The 14,611-nt window shown below is 48.0% G+C and overlaps 1 pseudogene; it reads right to left on the bottom strand.

Annotated features, from left to right (window-relative positions):
• Positions 1-993: 993 nt before the first annotated feature.
• On the bottom strand, positions 994-2,419 carry LOC133750302 (probable ATP-dependent RNA helicase DDX6; annotated as a pseudogene).
• Positions 2,420-14,611: the final 12,192 nt, after the last annotated feature.

The raw sequence follows: 14,611 nt of genomic DNA on the forward strand, positions 1-14,611 counted from the left end.
TGAAGTAAGTTCTTTGGAATTAAGCCATGTTTATACAAGTATACATACCCAGTTTTCTATGGGACACGCTTTGCCACAGAGGAAAGAGGGTCAAGGCTCTGCCGTGTGCCATGCTGTTAATGGAGGTGTACATAAGCCAGTCTTCCGTGTTCTGCTGTAGAGCACAAAGGCTTGTCATGTGGCTCCTGCAGTGATTGACTTCTCTCTCCTTTGGGAGCACTGATGTTGGATCTGCTCAGCCCAGGAGAAATTTGTACTTGGGATTTTTTTAAAAATACATGTATTTACAGTGTGGATGAAGTGCAGCTGCGTATCAGCTCCTCCACATGAAGAAAGAAAATGGTGGTAAACATTACTAATAAGCTTCATCTTCCAGCCCTGGGGTTGAGTAGAAAGGGAGGAGAAAGATTTCAATTTGAAACCAAACTAAAAAGGCATAAATTTTAAAATAAAAAGAAAAGAAAGGAGAAAGGAAAGAAAGAATTGTTGATTCCTTGGGCTGTGTCTAAAATGATATTCTGAATGGTCTCATAGCATAAGGCACTTTGCACAAATAAGTAATAAGCTCTTCAGGTTAAAAAATGGAGTAATCAGGGAGAAGTTGAATTGCAGGAGAGTCAGCTGTGAAATTTGAAATTGTAGACAAGTTTGTGTGTTCATCGAGATTCTTCTCTTTTTAGGGTTTCTCTCCTTCTCTTCTTTCTCCTCCTTCCTTGTCCGCTTTTCCTCAGAAAAAAATTTTTTAAACCAGCGGTTAGTACAACCTATGTCCAGTCAGCACACAGTGCAAACAAGTGGAACAAAAATGTATAGCCCTTCTTTTCAGCTTTTTTCCTCTTTGCCAGTTAAAAAAAGAAAAAAACTGAGCTCTTTTAAGTCTTTATAGTTCCAAAATAAAAGAAGTTGAAAAACCCACAGAGAGAAGAGCATCCCCCCGAAAAAGATGTGTCACAGATGCAAACGAGCCTTCTGTGGTTTGTCAGAGCATGCTCGTTAAGGGTTCTCATCTTCTATAGTCTCGCTGTGTAGTCTGCCACATACCAGCTCTTGTCAGTATTGCTCAGGGTAGGTATAATTTCTGTTCCCAGCTGCCCCTCAGTACTTTTCAGATCGCAACAGTCATCATATGTGATTAAGTTGATGGCTAAGCCAAGATGACCAAAGTGACTGATCTTCCAATACAATGAAGATAAGTCTCTGCTAGCTTTGCAAAGTCAAAGTTTATAACCACATTCACAGCATGTATATCAGTACCTTGGGTAAAAATATCAGTGCAAACAAGATGGTGGCATAAGCCACTTCAGAAGTCATGACATATATAATTTCTATGTTCCTGACTCATTTTAGCATGAATATAGAAACAAGAATAACCCAGCTGAGAAATCTTGGCTAGCAATTCAATTCTGAGAGGAGTTACAGAAAATGATTGACTGGTTTATCTGAAGCCTGGAGAAAAGTGTGTTGAGGCAGGGTACTTTTTGGTGCTCAGTTACATAGGTGTAGTACTGGGTTACTCCCTGCAGAGTAACCTCCATCAGGTTAATCGCATAGTGTTTCTATAAATGGAAATTCATGAATTTGTGTACACTAAGAGGGAAAGTAGCGGAATATGGTAAAATCTGCATGTGTTAAGGTAGCGTGAGACTAATAACCTCCATTATCTGCACAAAATCCTGTGACAGCAACTTATCTGCCTCGTCCAATAGTATCATCTGGACATGATCAACCTTTGCTACTCTTGATAAAATCCGGGATTCTCCCAGGGATAGCAATCCCCATGTGCACTGTGTCATCAAGCCTCATTATGTCATCCCATAAATTGGTTCCTCCTGTGGTTGCCATCACTTTGGCCCCTCCCATGTGTTTGCTGGCTTGGATGCAAATTTGACCTGAAGAGCAAGTTCTCTAGTGTGGACAATCACCATTGCTTGTACATTGTTCTTCTTCAGGTCTAGCCATTCAAGTAAGGGCATGAGGTAGGCACCACTCTTGCCTGTCCATTCTTTGCTCTAGCTAAGATATCCCTACCAGATAAACTAACGGGAATGCTCTCCTCCTGAGTAGGAGGTGGCTTTTCCCAGCCCATTTCAAAAATTCCTATCAATAGCTCCCATTTCAAACAATAGTCTTCAAACTCATTTCCTTTTGTGGAGGTCACATCTGAAGTCTTGATTCTTAGATCCTTTGGAGGGAGTTTTAAAGTCTCTCTCCAGTCATCACCAGGTTTAATAGTGGTGGTCAAACTCTGTGCTTGCAGCTGAGTGCCATTATTGGCTGTGTTGGTGTTTTTCAGCTGGTTCATCTGTTGCTGTGTCTCTGTGACCCCTCCTCTGGGGCCATCACTGGGCTTCACAGGGCCCCTCAGCTGACCGTTCTGACTGGACAGACCCATTATAACACGATTCTCTGTTCTGGCTGTGCTTATGCTGTATTAATTGCAAGGGTGTCTCTTTCATATTTCAAAACTTTGCAAAGTCAGTAGAGAACCTGTAATAACAGTTTATTAGGCTCTCCAAAATGAAGAGATAAATAGAAGCCTTGCTCAATGAGTCCTTTATTGCAGTGCAATCAAGCACCTGTAAGTGACCAGCAAGCAACAGTTAATTTGCTCTCATGTACCACAGCAACTTTTTATTTTAAAAAGCCCTCTAACAACAAGGTTGAGTTATATCTGAATTCACTCAGTTCAAACTCCACTGCTGCCTGCTCTCACGGCACCCTCCCCACTATTTTTAATTATTTCCCTCCTACTACTAATTTTGTTTTTTTTTTTTCTTGAGTTTTAGGACTTTGAGATGCCTTAATAGGTCATTTATTTCATGCATTTTCAATTTCCTCATGCAGACACCACTGCTGTAAGCTTCCTTCTTAACACTGCTTTTGCTTTATCTTATAACATTTAAAATGTTATGTTGTCATCCTTATTTATTTCCAGGAATTTCTGAATTTGCCTTTCAATTTCCTCTATGACCCGCAGTTCACTCAGGAGCATGTTGTTCATTCTCCATATGTTTGCATATTTTCTAGAATTTCTTTCATTGTTAATTTCTAGCTTCATTCCATTGTCAGAAAAGATACACGGTATAAATTCAGTTTTTAAAAATTTGTTGAGTCTCCCTTTTTGGCCTAGCATATGGTCTATCCTAAAGAAAGTTTCATTCACTGGTGAAAACCATGTATATTCTGCAACTGTGGGATAAATCATGCTGTAGATATGTTAGGTCCTTTTGGGCCACAGTACATATCAGCTCTGTTGTGTCTTCGTTGATTTTCTATCAGTTGATCTGTCCATGGATGAAAGTGTGGTGTTGAAGTCCCCCATTATTGTTTTTTTTCAAGATTTAATTATTTATTTGAAAGGCAGAGTCATGCAGAGGCAGAGAGAGTGAAAGAGACAGAGAGAGAGGTGTCGTCCTTCTGCTAATTCAGTCCCCAAATGACCACAATGGCTGGAGCTGCACTGATCCAAAGCCAGGAGCCAGGAGCTTCTTCTGGATCTCCCACGAGGGTGCAGCAGCCCAAGGACTTGGGCCATCTTCTGCTTTCTCAGGCCATAGCAGAGAGCTGGATCACAGGTGGAGCAGCTGGTACTCGAGCTGGTGCCCATATGGGATGACAGCACTGCCGGCAGTGAATTTATCTGCTGTACCATAGTGCCAGCCTCACAATATATTAATTATTGCCACATACTCTATTATAGGTTTTGGTGGATATTTTAATAGTTTTTTGATTGTTTTTTTGGAACCTAGGCATGTTAGCGTATTAGTGGGTCTGTTTATAGGTGCAGCTTGGAGTGGTTACTGGAGTTGTTTTGGTGAAATCTACATTTCCTGGTTTTTTGCCATCTTATTTAAGTCTTGATTATTTACTCTCTCTCTCTAGACACACACACACACGCATATACACACACACACACTCTTAAATGTTTATAATAGTGTGATAGCAGAATCTATCTTTGTCTTTAGGTTTCTCTACTTTCCAGTTTATTTTTTAAATTGTAGCTTTGAATGTTAGAGCACATGGCTCATAGTTTATATTTCACAGGTAGTTTGAACTTGACTGGGGTAACCTGCAGATATTTGAGGTATTTTATTATTCTAGAAAGGGCTATTAATATGGACAGTGCCTAGAGGAGTACTGTATGCCCTCTGAACACACAGTAAGTAGTATCTGGTGGATTAGAAAGGAGCAAACAAGAATGACTTATTTTCCCCCTGGAACTTCCCTGGACTTATTTTAAGTCTTGATGGGAAATCACTGAGTAGGTTTATCATGAACACAGCAGAAGTAAGCTTTATAATGGTTTGCTGTCTCTAGCTTTGGAAGTTCACTTTTACCTTAGTCTTGAAAGTTAATTCTAGTACTTTGGTTTCATTTGTAATGAACACATTAAAGATTAGATTGAAATATTACCTGCAAAGTTGTGTTAGATTTGCTCCTATTGCCATATGCTGAAAATTGACCCTGGATACTATCTAGAATACCATAAGGCCATGAGTCAGCTGGTAAAGTGATCAGACTGAAAAATGCATATTGGTAGTTGAAATTAGCAAAGAAACAAAGATAATCATGATTATACCTTTATTTTTATAGGAAGAGATATAATTAGAGTATGCATCTACAGTAGTAATGATTTCCAAAGAGTATTTTTTAAAGGAACAAAATGAGCATGAATTAACTCTTCAGTATAAGCTGTGAAGTAATAGTTGGTTATGAATTATGGTGGCACCAGCTAGCACCGAAAGACCCTGTGATTTAAGGGTCTTTCAGTGTTTCTAGAGCAAGCCCTTATTTTCAAGGGTTTATAACAGACATAAAATCCCCTTTCCTGGCTAAGGCTGCTATGAAAAGCCTCAGCTTGGGAGGACAGATTTTTTTTCCAATTATTACATCTAAATATTTTGGCCCTTTGATTTGGAGGAGTACAAAAATGGAAGAAACTTTATTTTAGTACTTTCAGTGCAGAGAAAATGCCATCACTGTGCTGTCTATAACGATTCATAGGTTGATCATTCACAAAAATTCACTCTAAGGCTTTTATTAAGAAAACAGTAGAAAGATTATGTCTTGAGTAAGTCTGGGAAGAAATGGCCACTGTAGAGATGCATTGAGAAAATTTCTTTAGAGACACCTGAAAGTCTGCACTCTGTCAGCTTCTGCCCCAATTCATTAGAATTGGCTTAAGGACCTGCCGGGTAGTATTTACCAAGAAATAAAGGAAAAGGATTCAGCTAAGTTTTGAGACACCATCTTCAGGCCACTGCAACCTCGTTCTAGAATTGTTTGCATTCAGTGCTACACTCTGCCACTCTGGTTCTCCTAGTTTTTCCCTTGTTTCACCGTTCTTCCCACCCTAACACCCCTCTCCTGTCTGCTTTCCTTCTCACCCACTCCACATTCCAGCCCCCTCTTTTCTTCTGTGTATTATAACATCTTACAGCCATCAGTGCTGAAACCTTGTCTGATTCCTGACATTTTTGTTTTTCAGTCTCACTTGATAGTTATTGTTATCAACTTGACTCAGCCACTGGGTTCCCAGATATTTGGTCTAACAGTGTCTGTAGGTTTTTGTGTGTGAGTATTTCTGGATGAGGCTGACATGAATAGGGGACAAAATACAGCAGATTGTCCTTATTTCCTTGAAGGCCTAAGCTCTCGAGTTGTTTGAAGGCCTAAATAGAAGCAAAGTGCCGACTTTCCTCTCAGCAAGAGGGAACTTTGCCTCCTGCTGGACTGCTCTTGAGCTGGGAAATTAATGTTGTTCTACAATACTAGCTCTGGTTATCTTTTGTCTCCATCTTGCCAATGCAGTCTTTTTTATTTTATTTTTTTATTTTTGACAGGCAGAGTGGACAGTGAGAGAGAGAGAGAGACAGAGAGAAAGGTCTTCCTTTGCCATTGGTTCACCCTCCACGGCCGGCGCGCTGCAGCCGGCGCACCGCGCTGATCTGAAGGCAGGAGCCAGGTGCTTCTCCTGGTCTCCCATGGGGTGCAGGGCCCAAGCACTTGGGCCATAGCAGAGAGCTGGCCTGGAAGAGGGGCAACTGGGACAGAATCCGGCACCCCGACCGGGACTAGAACCTGGTGTGCCGGCACCACAAGGTGGAGGATTAGCCTATTGAGCCATGGCACTGGCCGCCAATTCAGTCTTGGTACCTGTGAGCTCCCATTAAGCTTGCTCAAGGGATTCAGTACTTGTAATATTGATCTGCAGAAAAGCAAACATTTTAAATAGAGACTCAGTTGATAGATAGGCAGATACATACGTATTTTTGCATTGCGTGGGTTGGTGCTGTGGCACAGTGGGTAAAGCTACTACCTGCAGTGCCAGAATCCCATATGAGCACCAGTTCAAGTCCCAGCTGCTCCACTTCTGATCCCACCCATGTGGGAAGACCTGGAGGAGGCTCCTGGCTCCTGGCTTTGGATCAGTGCAGCTCTGGCTGTGAGGCCAACTGGGCAGTGAATCAGTAGATGGAAGATATTCTCTCTCTCTCTCTAACCCTGACTTTCAAATAAATAAATAAATAAATAAATATTTTTAAAAAACCCTAACTAACACAAGATTATACCTTAAATGTAAAGAAGACAAAGCATCCTCAAATAAAAAAAGAAATCAAAGCAGAAGAAAGAAATGCTTCCAGAATTGAAAGGGGGAAAAACTTTAACTTTCGGTGTGGAGTAACAAGTCAGTGTGGCCAGGTGAGACTGCTTCAATCACAGAAGACAAGCAGTACTGCCTTGGGGCTGAGGAGGGGGTGTCAGAATTCCAGGTCCATTCCCAAGCTGAGTAGGATCCTCCAACACAAATAACCATGGACCTTGAGTGCTGTGTTGGTCGGTCCCAAGGAGTTGGGTCAAAGAGACATGAAGACACAGGACTTCACAGTACATTTCAGCCTCCTTGAACCTGTGGGGTTGGCCACAAAGTAGAATGCCTTCTTGTAAAATGCCTTGCATACAGCTGGAATGTTGTGGCGAAGCTGTCTGTATTCTCAGCACTGCTGTCTTGTTGGTCTCCTATTGCAGTTCAGATCCATGGTCACAAGTACAGCAAGCTGCTCAAGGACTAGGAATTTTTTTAAAGATGTATTTATTTATTTGAAAGGCAGAGTTAAAGAGAGGCAGAGACAGAAGGAGAAAGATCTTCCATCCACTGGTTCACTCCCCAGATGGCCACAACAGCTAGAGCTGTGCCGATCTGAGGCCGGGAGCCAGGAACTTCTTCCAGTCTCCCATGTGGGTGCAGGGGCCCAGGGACTTGAACCATCATCTACTGCTTTGCTAGGCCATAGCAGAGAGCTGGATCAGAAGTGGAGCAGCCAGAACTTGAACTGGCACCCATATGGAATGCTGGCACCGTAGATGGGGGCTTTAACCCAGTGTGCCACAGCGCCGGCCCAGGACTAGGAAATTTTATCTGTATGTATACTGTACAAGTTATTATTTACATATGAAAGTATGTATACAAATTCCATACCAGTCTACTTTCTTGTGTGTATATGTGTATAGATAGAAGGATGAGCACACATTAAGGATAAGGAACCACAATGAAAACCTTCAATTAAAAAAAAGGAAAAGTGGTTGAAGTGATTCACAAAAGATATCCTAATAACGAATAAGCACACAGAATCATTACATATAAGATACATGCAAATTAAAGCCTAGAACAGATCACCATACTCTGCTCAAGGATTAAAATTTTATTTTATTTATTTCTTTTTATTTGTTATTTTTTTGGACAGGCAGAGTGGATAGTGAGAGAGAGAGAGAGAGAGAGAAAGGTCTTCCTTTGCCGTTGGTTCATTCCCCCAGTGGCCGCCGCAGCTGGCGCAGCGCGCTTATCCGAAGCCAAGAGCCAGGTGCTTCTCCTGGTCTCCCATGCGGGTGCAGGGCCCAAGCACTTGGGCCATCCTCCACTGCACTGCCAGGCCATAGCAGAGAGCTGGACTGGTAGAGGAGCGAATGGGACAGAATCCGGCACCCCGACCGGGACTAGAACCCGGTGTGCCGGCGCCACTAGGCGGAGGATTAGTCTGTTGAGCCACGGCGGCACTGGCTCTCAAGGATGAAAATTGGTGTTGGCCAGGTTTGTGCAACAACAAACTTTCATGTATTGTTTGGTGATTATTGGTGGAATCGGCCTTTTTCAAAAAGTGGAATACCTACCAAAACTACGTGTAAAGTCTACCTTACGATTCATTAGCTTCATTCTTTAATATTGCATATAGCTAGAGAGGTAAAGGAGGGAAATCTACCCACAGACAATGAAATGCAAAGTGGACATTATATTGTCAAAAGCAGAAAAATGCATTGCTATTACTTTTCTGATACTTTATTTTTCAAGTTAATATAGTATTAATACAAAGAAAACAGATAAACCATAGTTCAAAAGCTATAATTATAAGAATATAATGATCTTTCCTTCCTCCTTCACATCCTGCCCTCTTGCTGCTCTCTCTCTTTTTTTTTTTTTTTTTTTTACTTTTTGACAGGCAGAGTGGCTAGTGAGAGAGAGAGGCAGAGAGAAAGGTCTTCCTTTTTGCCGTTGGTTCACCCTCCAATGGCTGCTGCGGCTGGCGCGCTGCGGCCGGCACACCGCGCTGTTCCGAAGGCAGGAGCCAGGTGCTTATCCTGGTCTCCCATGGGATGCAGGACCCAACCACTTGGGCCATCCTCCACTGCACTCCTGGGCCACAGCAGAGAGCTGGCCTGGAAGAGTGGCAACCGGGACAGAATCCGGCGCTCCAACCGGGACTAGAACCCGGTGTGCCGGCACCACTAGGTGGAGGATTAGCCTGTTGAGCCACGGCGCCAGCCTCTTTCTCTCTTTCTTTCTCTCTCTCTTTCTTTCTTTCTTTCTTCCTTCCTTCCTTCCTTCCTTCCTTCCTTCCTTCCTTCCTTCCTTCCTTTCTTTCTTTCTTTCTTTCTTTCCTTCCTTATCTCTCTCCTCCCTCCCTCCCTCCCTCCCTCCCTCCCTTCCTTCCTTCCTTTTGAGTTTTATGGGTCATGTTTTTAATTAATGATACAGTTAAGGGTTTGATGCTCCACAAAATAAGGAGTTCAAGAAATTAATGTTAAAGACCCTAGTTCAGCCACAGTATACGGAAGGGCTATCAACAATAATCAAATGGAGGGTGGCGCCGTGGCTCAATAGGCTAATCCTCTGGGTTCTAGTCCCGGTTGGGGCACCGATCCTGTCCTGGTTGCCCCTCTTCCAGGCCAGCTCCCTGCTGTGGCCAGAGAGTGCAGTGGAGGATGGCCCAAGTGCTTGGGCTCTGCACCCCATGGGAGACCAGGAGAAGCACCTGGCTCCTGCCATCGGATCAGCGCGGTGTGCCGGCTGCAGCGCGCCAACCGCAGTGGCCATTGGAGGGTGAACCAACGGCAAAAAGGAAGACCTTTCTCTCTGTCTCTCTCTCTCACTGTCCACTCTGCCTGTCAAAAAAAAAAAAAACACAATAATCAAATGGAAAGATGACCATTTTTGCCATATACTATACATTTTAAAATCATCACAAGTTGTGGAATAGTGGAGACAGCTACACCGGAGATGCCAGCATCAATGTGGGAATTGGTGGGAGTCGCTGCTGCTCTACCCAGACACAGCTCTCTGCTAAAGCACCTGGGAGAGCAGTGAAAGATGCCATGTGACTGTGTCCCTGAAGCAACACAGGAGACCACGGAGAAGCTCTTTGCATCTGTCTGGCCCAGCTCTGGCGGTTACAGCCTTTTGGGGAGTTAACCAGTGTATTCATTCTCATTCTCTCTGTCTCTCTCTCTCTGTCTCTCTCTCTCTGTCTGTCTGTCTCTCTCTCTCTCTGTTTCTCTGTCTGTCTGTCTGTCTTGCCATAGCTTATTAGGAGCAAGGCCTCGCGGGTTCACTCCTGCTTGTTGCAGTGGGCCTAACGGGGCGAGGGGTGCACAATTCTTGCAAGAGTGCACTAGGTGTTTGCATTGGCTCATTGTTAGCTCTGGGAAAAGCAACTTTATGTTGCTTGCTGACATATGGAATTTTTGGTGTAAAATACGGGCTTGTTCTAAATGTTTTGCAGGAGCTGGAAATTGGGCTCCCATACTGTAAAGGCAAAGTAAGCCTTATCCTGTTCCGCAATGGGAATGGAAAAGAAGCAATCTTTGATATCAATGGTAACTATGTGGTATCCGTTAGGAATGACCCCTGGATGGGGAATGCCAGCCTGGAATGTTCCCATCTTTTTTATGTTTTTGTTAATGGCTCTCAAATTACCCTGCCTTAGAGGAAGGACATTTATCAGGCCAGGTAGAAGGGGCAGGATCCCCTGAAAGGTCATCAGGATCCAGGCAGGACATTTGAAATGCAGATACTGGGCAGTACCGGGAAGGTTATCGGGATGACTTTTGAGATGTGGATGCTGGAACACTGTAGATGCCAAATCCTTAGGCCTTTGTCACACACACATAAGCTCATTTCTGACGTCCTACCCAACAAGGGTGCCAGTGCTCCCTGACCCCGTGAGCGTGCCTGAGACCCCTGACCTGTGAGGGTGCCCACGTCCATGAGCCGTGAGGGTGTCTGTGGACCCTGACAGTGTGTGAGTGCCAGTGCCTCCTGACCCAGTGAGGGTGCCTGGGAACCCGAATCCTGTGAGGGTGCCAGCGCCCACTGACCTGTGAGGATTTCTGAGCCCACACAACTGGGAAAGGATGTCTGTGTGCCCCCTCCACAGTGGCAGACATGGCTGCCCCCAGCCTCCCCCACCCGAACCGCAGCCTTCTTCAGTCTTCCCAGGCAGAAAAAACTCCGGGAGGTCCCCACGCTGTTCCTCAGAATCACTCTCAGTGCCCCGAGGACCGTCAGCCGTGGTGGGTACAGCCACTCTGCCTGCCTCAGGCCCATGTCTGCCCCGCTGCACCACCCCACACTGGGGGCGCCCCTGGGACCTCAGGGCCAGGCCCCTCCCTCTCCCCACTGCAGCTCCAGACTCCCTCTTTCCTGTTTCTGTCCTTGTGCCAGCTGGCTCTCTCTCCTATCCCTTCCCAGCCAGCCTTGGGACTCAGTACCGCTACCCAGGGCCTTCATGGCTGAACCTGGGGGTTCTCGGGACAGGATCCACACCCACTGGCAGACTTGAGTGCCCTCTGGAGCTGTCAGAGAGGCCAAGGAGTTTGTGGTTGATGGTGTAGGGGCTGGGGACTTGGAGGGTATTGTTGTGGGACAGCCAGAGGCCTTTGAACTTCCTCCTGGGCATGCCACACCCACCCCAATCTGAGCTGTGCTGCTGAGCCCCCCAATCTGAACACAGCAGACCCTGGGCCCTGTGATGAAGCTGCCACACACAGGGCCAAGCAGTATGGCCAAATCTGCTTATTTCAAGATAAGGGGGCAGGGGTATATCCAGCCCCCCAGCCTGGGAGCTCCAGCACAGGATGACAGGCCGGGGGTCACCTCGTCCCTTGATATGAAGTTGAGCAGTGGCCCGGAGTGGGGCCTCTGGTTGCTTGATGACCTCAAAGCCTGAGAATCCTCTGCACCATCAGCCCAGGCGAGGCAGGGACGTGCAGCCTCCTGCCTCCCTCCTGGGCATTGTCACACCTGCTACTGGCTGAAGGCAGGGTCCTCAGCCCCACATGAAGCCCCGTAGCCAGGGCAGGTCAGCTACTCGGAGTTCCGCCTGGCTGGGCCACAGAGTTGGCCCAGGGCCCCACCTGCCACTCTTCACTGGCCTCTGACTCTCCCTCTTCTGCTTTTCCCCAGCAGGAAGGGCCCAGCCTCACCTACACGACCTGAAGCCCCCCCCGACCAGCCGAGGCTCCCCTCTCAGATTTATGAGTCTGTGGCTGCTGGCATCTGGCTGCCTGTCCGCCCTGCCTCCCCAGGGTCCCCTCAGAGGACTCCTGGGCGTTTTGAGCACCCAGAGGGGCCTCCGGCGCCCCCTCCAGCCATCCATTTTAGCTCCGCCCTCCTGGTTCAAGCAGTGTTCTTCCTCCTGTCTTTCTCCATCAGGCCTGCTGGCTGCCCCGTGGGCCTCCCAAGGCTAGTGCTGGCCCTGGCCAGTGGGTCCAAAGGCAGGGCCATCAGGGAGCAGGGTAGCCCAAGAGGGCCAGGCAGTGTCAGGACTGTGGCCGTGCTGCCTGGGTGGTGTGTGAGAGGTTGGTGAGTGGCAGGGGAGGCCCTCTCCAGCCTCCACCCCGACTTCCAGGAAGCTCTGGTCACCCACTCCAGCTCCTCCTCCCATCTTCCTTCCCCTGCCTGTCCATGGCCTTTTCCAGAAAGCTCACCCAGGTACCCACCTGCTGCTGCTTCCCTCCCCCGCCCTGCCCACCAGTGCCGTGGCTTGGCTGCTCTTGCCTTACCACCTGTCTCCCTCCTCTCTCTCCGCTGTTCTCTCCGCTTTCTCTCCTACTGCCAGCCTTTGGGTCAGGCAAGTCCGTCCAGAGAGCCCCAGGCCCCCTTCAACCTCTAACCAGATCCCTCCTCTTCCTCAGAGACCTCCCTTTGCCAGCCTGCCCAGACAGCTGTTCTGTGGATTGACGGGGGCCCCTCAGCCCCAAAGCCTCCCCTTCATCTGTGACTTTCTGTTGTGTGGTGAGCTGACACCTCCAGGCATGACCTTGGTGAAAATTTGTGCCCCTCTGTGGTCCTGCTCCTGCCCTGCTCTATAAATATCTACACACACACACACACACACATACACACACACATATATATGGCTGACATAGCCTCGACTCTAGTGTTGGGAACCGGTCACTGTACTTTCCTTGTGGATTCTTGTGGCTCATCAGTTACAAGGGATGCTGCCACCCTGACCTCCCCCCTCCAGCGTGTGCTACTTCCTGTGAGCTGCCCTGTCCTGCCCTGCTCCCTGTCCCTCCTTGCGTGGCATGGGGTGGGTGCTGTAGTGGCAGCTGTGTGGTTCCCTGACCGTCACCACCAGTCCTGCTGTCTCTTGGGTGAGAATGAAGCCCATTTCCACATGATGGGAAAACTGTGTCCCGTGCTGGCTTGTGTCCTCTGTGGTGCTCTGGGTGAGGGGAGATTTCAAGGTTTCCCCCTCGGGGTGCTGCGCAGGAAAGGGTGCTGTACAAGGTGTGGAGACAAAGGACCCATCCTTTTCTGGGCATCTTGGAAAGTGGAGGTTGCCTAGTTCTCAATCCTCTGAACCCTGCTCTGACCACCAGGGGGCAAGACCTGAAACAGCCTGGAGGCAGGCTGTGGGACTGGAGGCCCACACTCTAAAGGGATGGACAGGTTAGGGGCGGGGCTAGCGCTGGAAGTTAGCACCCTTGGGCGCTGGCATGTGGCATTCTGTGCATCCCTCCACCATTAACTCAGAGCCTGGGGGCCACAGGGCAGAGCTGTGCCCCTGGAGTTGCAGTGTAAGGAGACCAGCCTGGAAGATGCCTCTTCACCCCACTGGATGCTCAGCACAGCACAACAGGCTGCCCACTGCTGGCAGGCCCTGCTGCCCTGTGAAGTGCCCACTTGCAGCACAGCAGACCCTGGGCCCTGCGACGAAACTGCCACACATGAGGCCAAGCAGTATGGCTCAATCTGCTTATTTCAAGATAAAAAGAATAACAGGAGCCACATCACCAGGGTGCCACAACCCTGTCTCCGCCTCTTTCCTGGGCCATAGACTGTCAATAAATAAGTTTCCCAGCCCCAAATAATTATTAAGACCTCCCCATCATTTGTGAGCTCCAGCCTTAGCTATGATACAGGCGGTGGCCCTACCCCCAGAATATACAAAATGTACACAAGTACAATATGTACATGGGGGTGGGGGTGGGGAGGCCCACTGGAGGCAGCCTCTTCCCCTCATCAGGCCTACAGTTAGCCCCAACTGTCATAGGGCCTGACAGAATGCTGCCTACTGCCCTGCTCCAAAGCGCCTCCAAAGAAAAGGGAGTCCCCCGAATGCCTGCCTAGCCTGCCTCGGCCCTGCCTGGCTGGTGTGCCTCTTAGTAAGGGGACAGGTGACCCTGCATCGGCTGCCCCAGCCGACCCTTTGAGGGCTGTTGACCGTGCCTCCCAGCTGGCCTGCCTGGGGGCACAAGCCTGGAGTGAAGAGCTGGCCCAGGCCTGGTCTACCGTGAGCGCCACCTGTGCTAAGGACCAGATCTCCAGTAAGCCTCAGCTTGCCCAGGCCACCCTGCGATTCGGGAACTGGGAGCCTCCCTGAATAAGGGACTGCCTTCGCCCAGAGATGACCCTCGCCCAAGGAAGATCCTCACTCAAAGATGCCCTCCTCACCCAGAGATGCCCTGGCCTGTAAGTGACCCTTTCCCAAAGATGACCCTCACCCAATGATGCCCTCATGCCCTGGGTGCCCCCACTTGGAGATGACCCTCACCATAGGATACCCTCTTGCCCTGGATTGCTCCCACCCAGAGACAACCCTCACCCTTTGATGCCCTCCTCGCCCATATACCCTTACCCATGATGCCCCTGGTCCAGAAATGACCATTGCCCAAATTGTCTTTGCCCAGGTGCCCCCGCCATCAATAACCCTCACCCAGATGCCCTCGCCTGAAAATGACCTCACCCAAAGATGCCCCTGGCCCAGAAGTGATCCTTGCCCATGATGATGTCCCTGCTCTGATGGCGACCCTTGCCCAGCGATGCCCT

The sequence above is a fragment of the Lepus europaeus genome, chromosome 2 (genome assembly GCF_033115175.1).
Source record: "Lepus europaeus isolate LE1 chromosome 2, mLepTim1.pri, whole genome shotgun sequence".
Classification (NCBI taxonomy): Eukaryota; Metazoa; Chordata; class Mammalia; order Lagomorpha; family Leporidae; genus Lepus; species Lepus europaeus.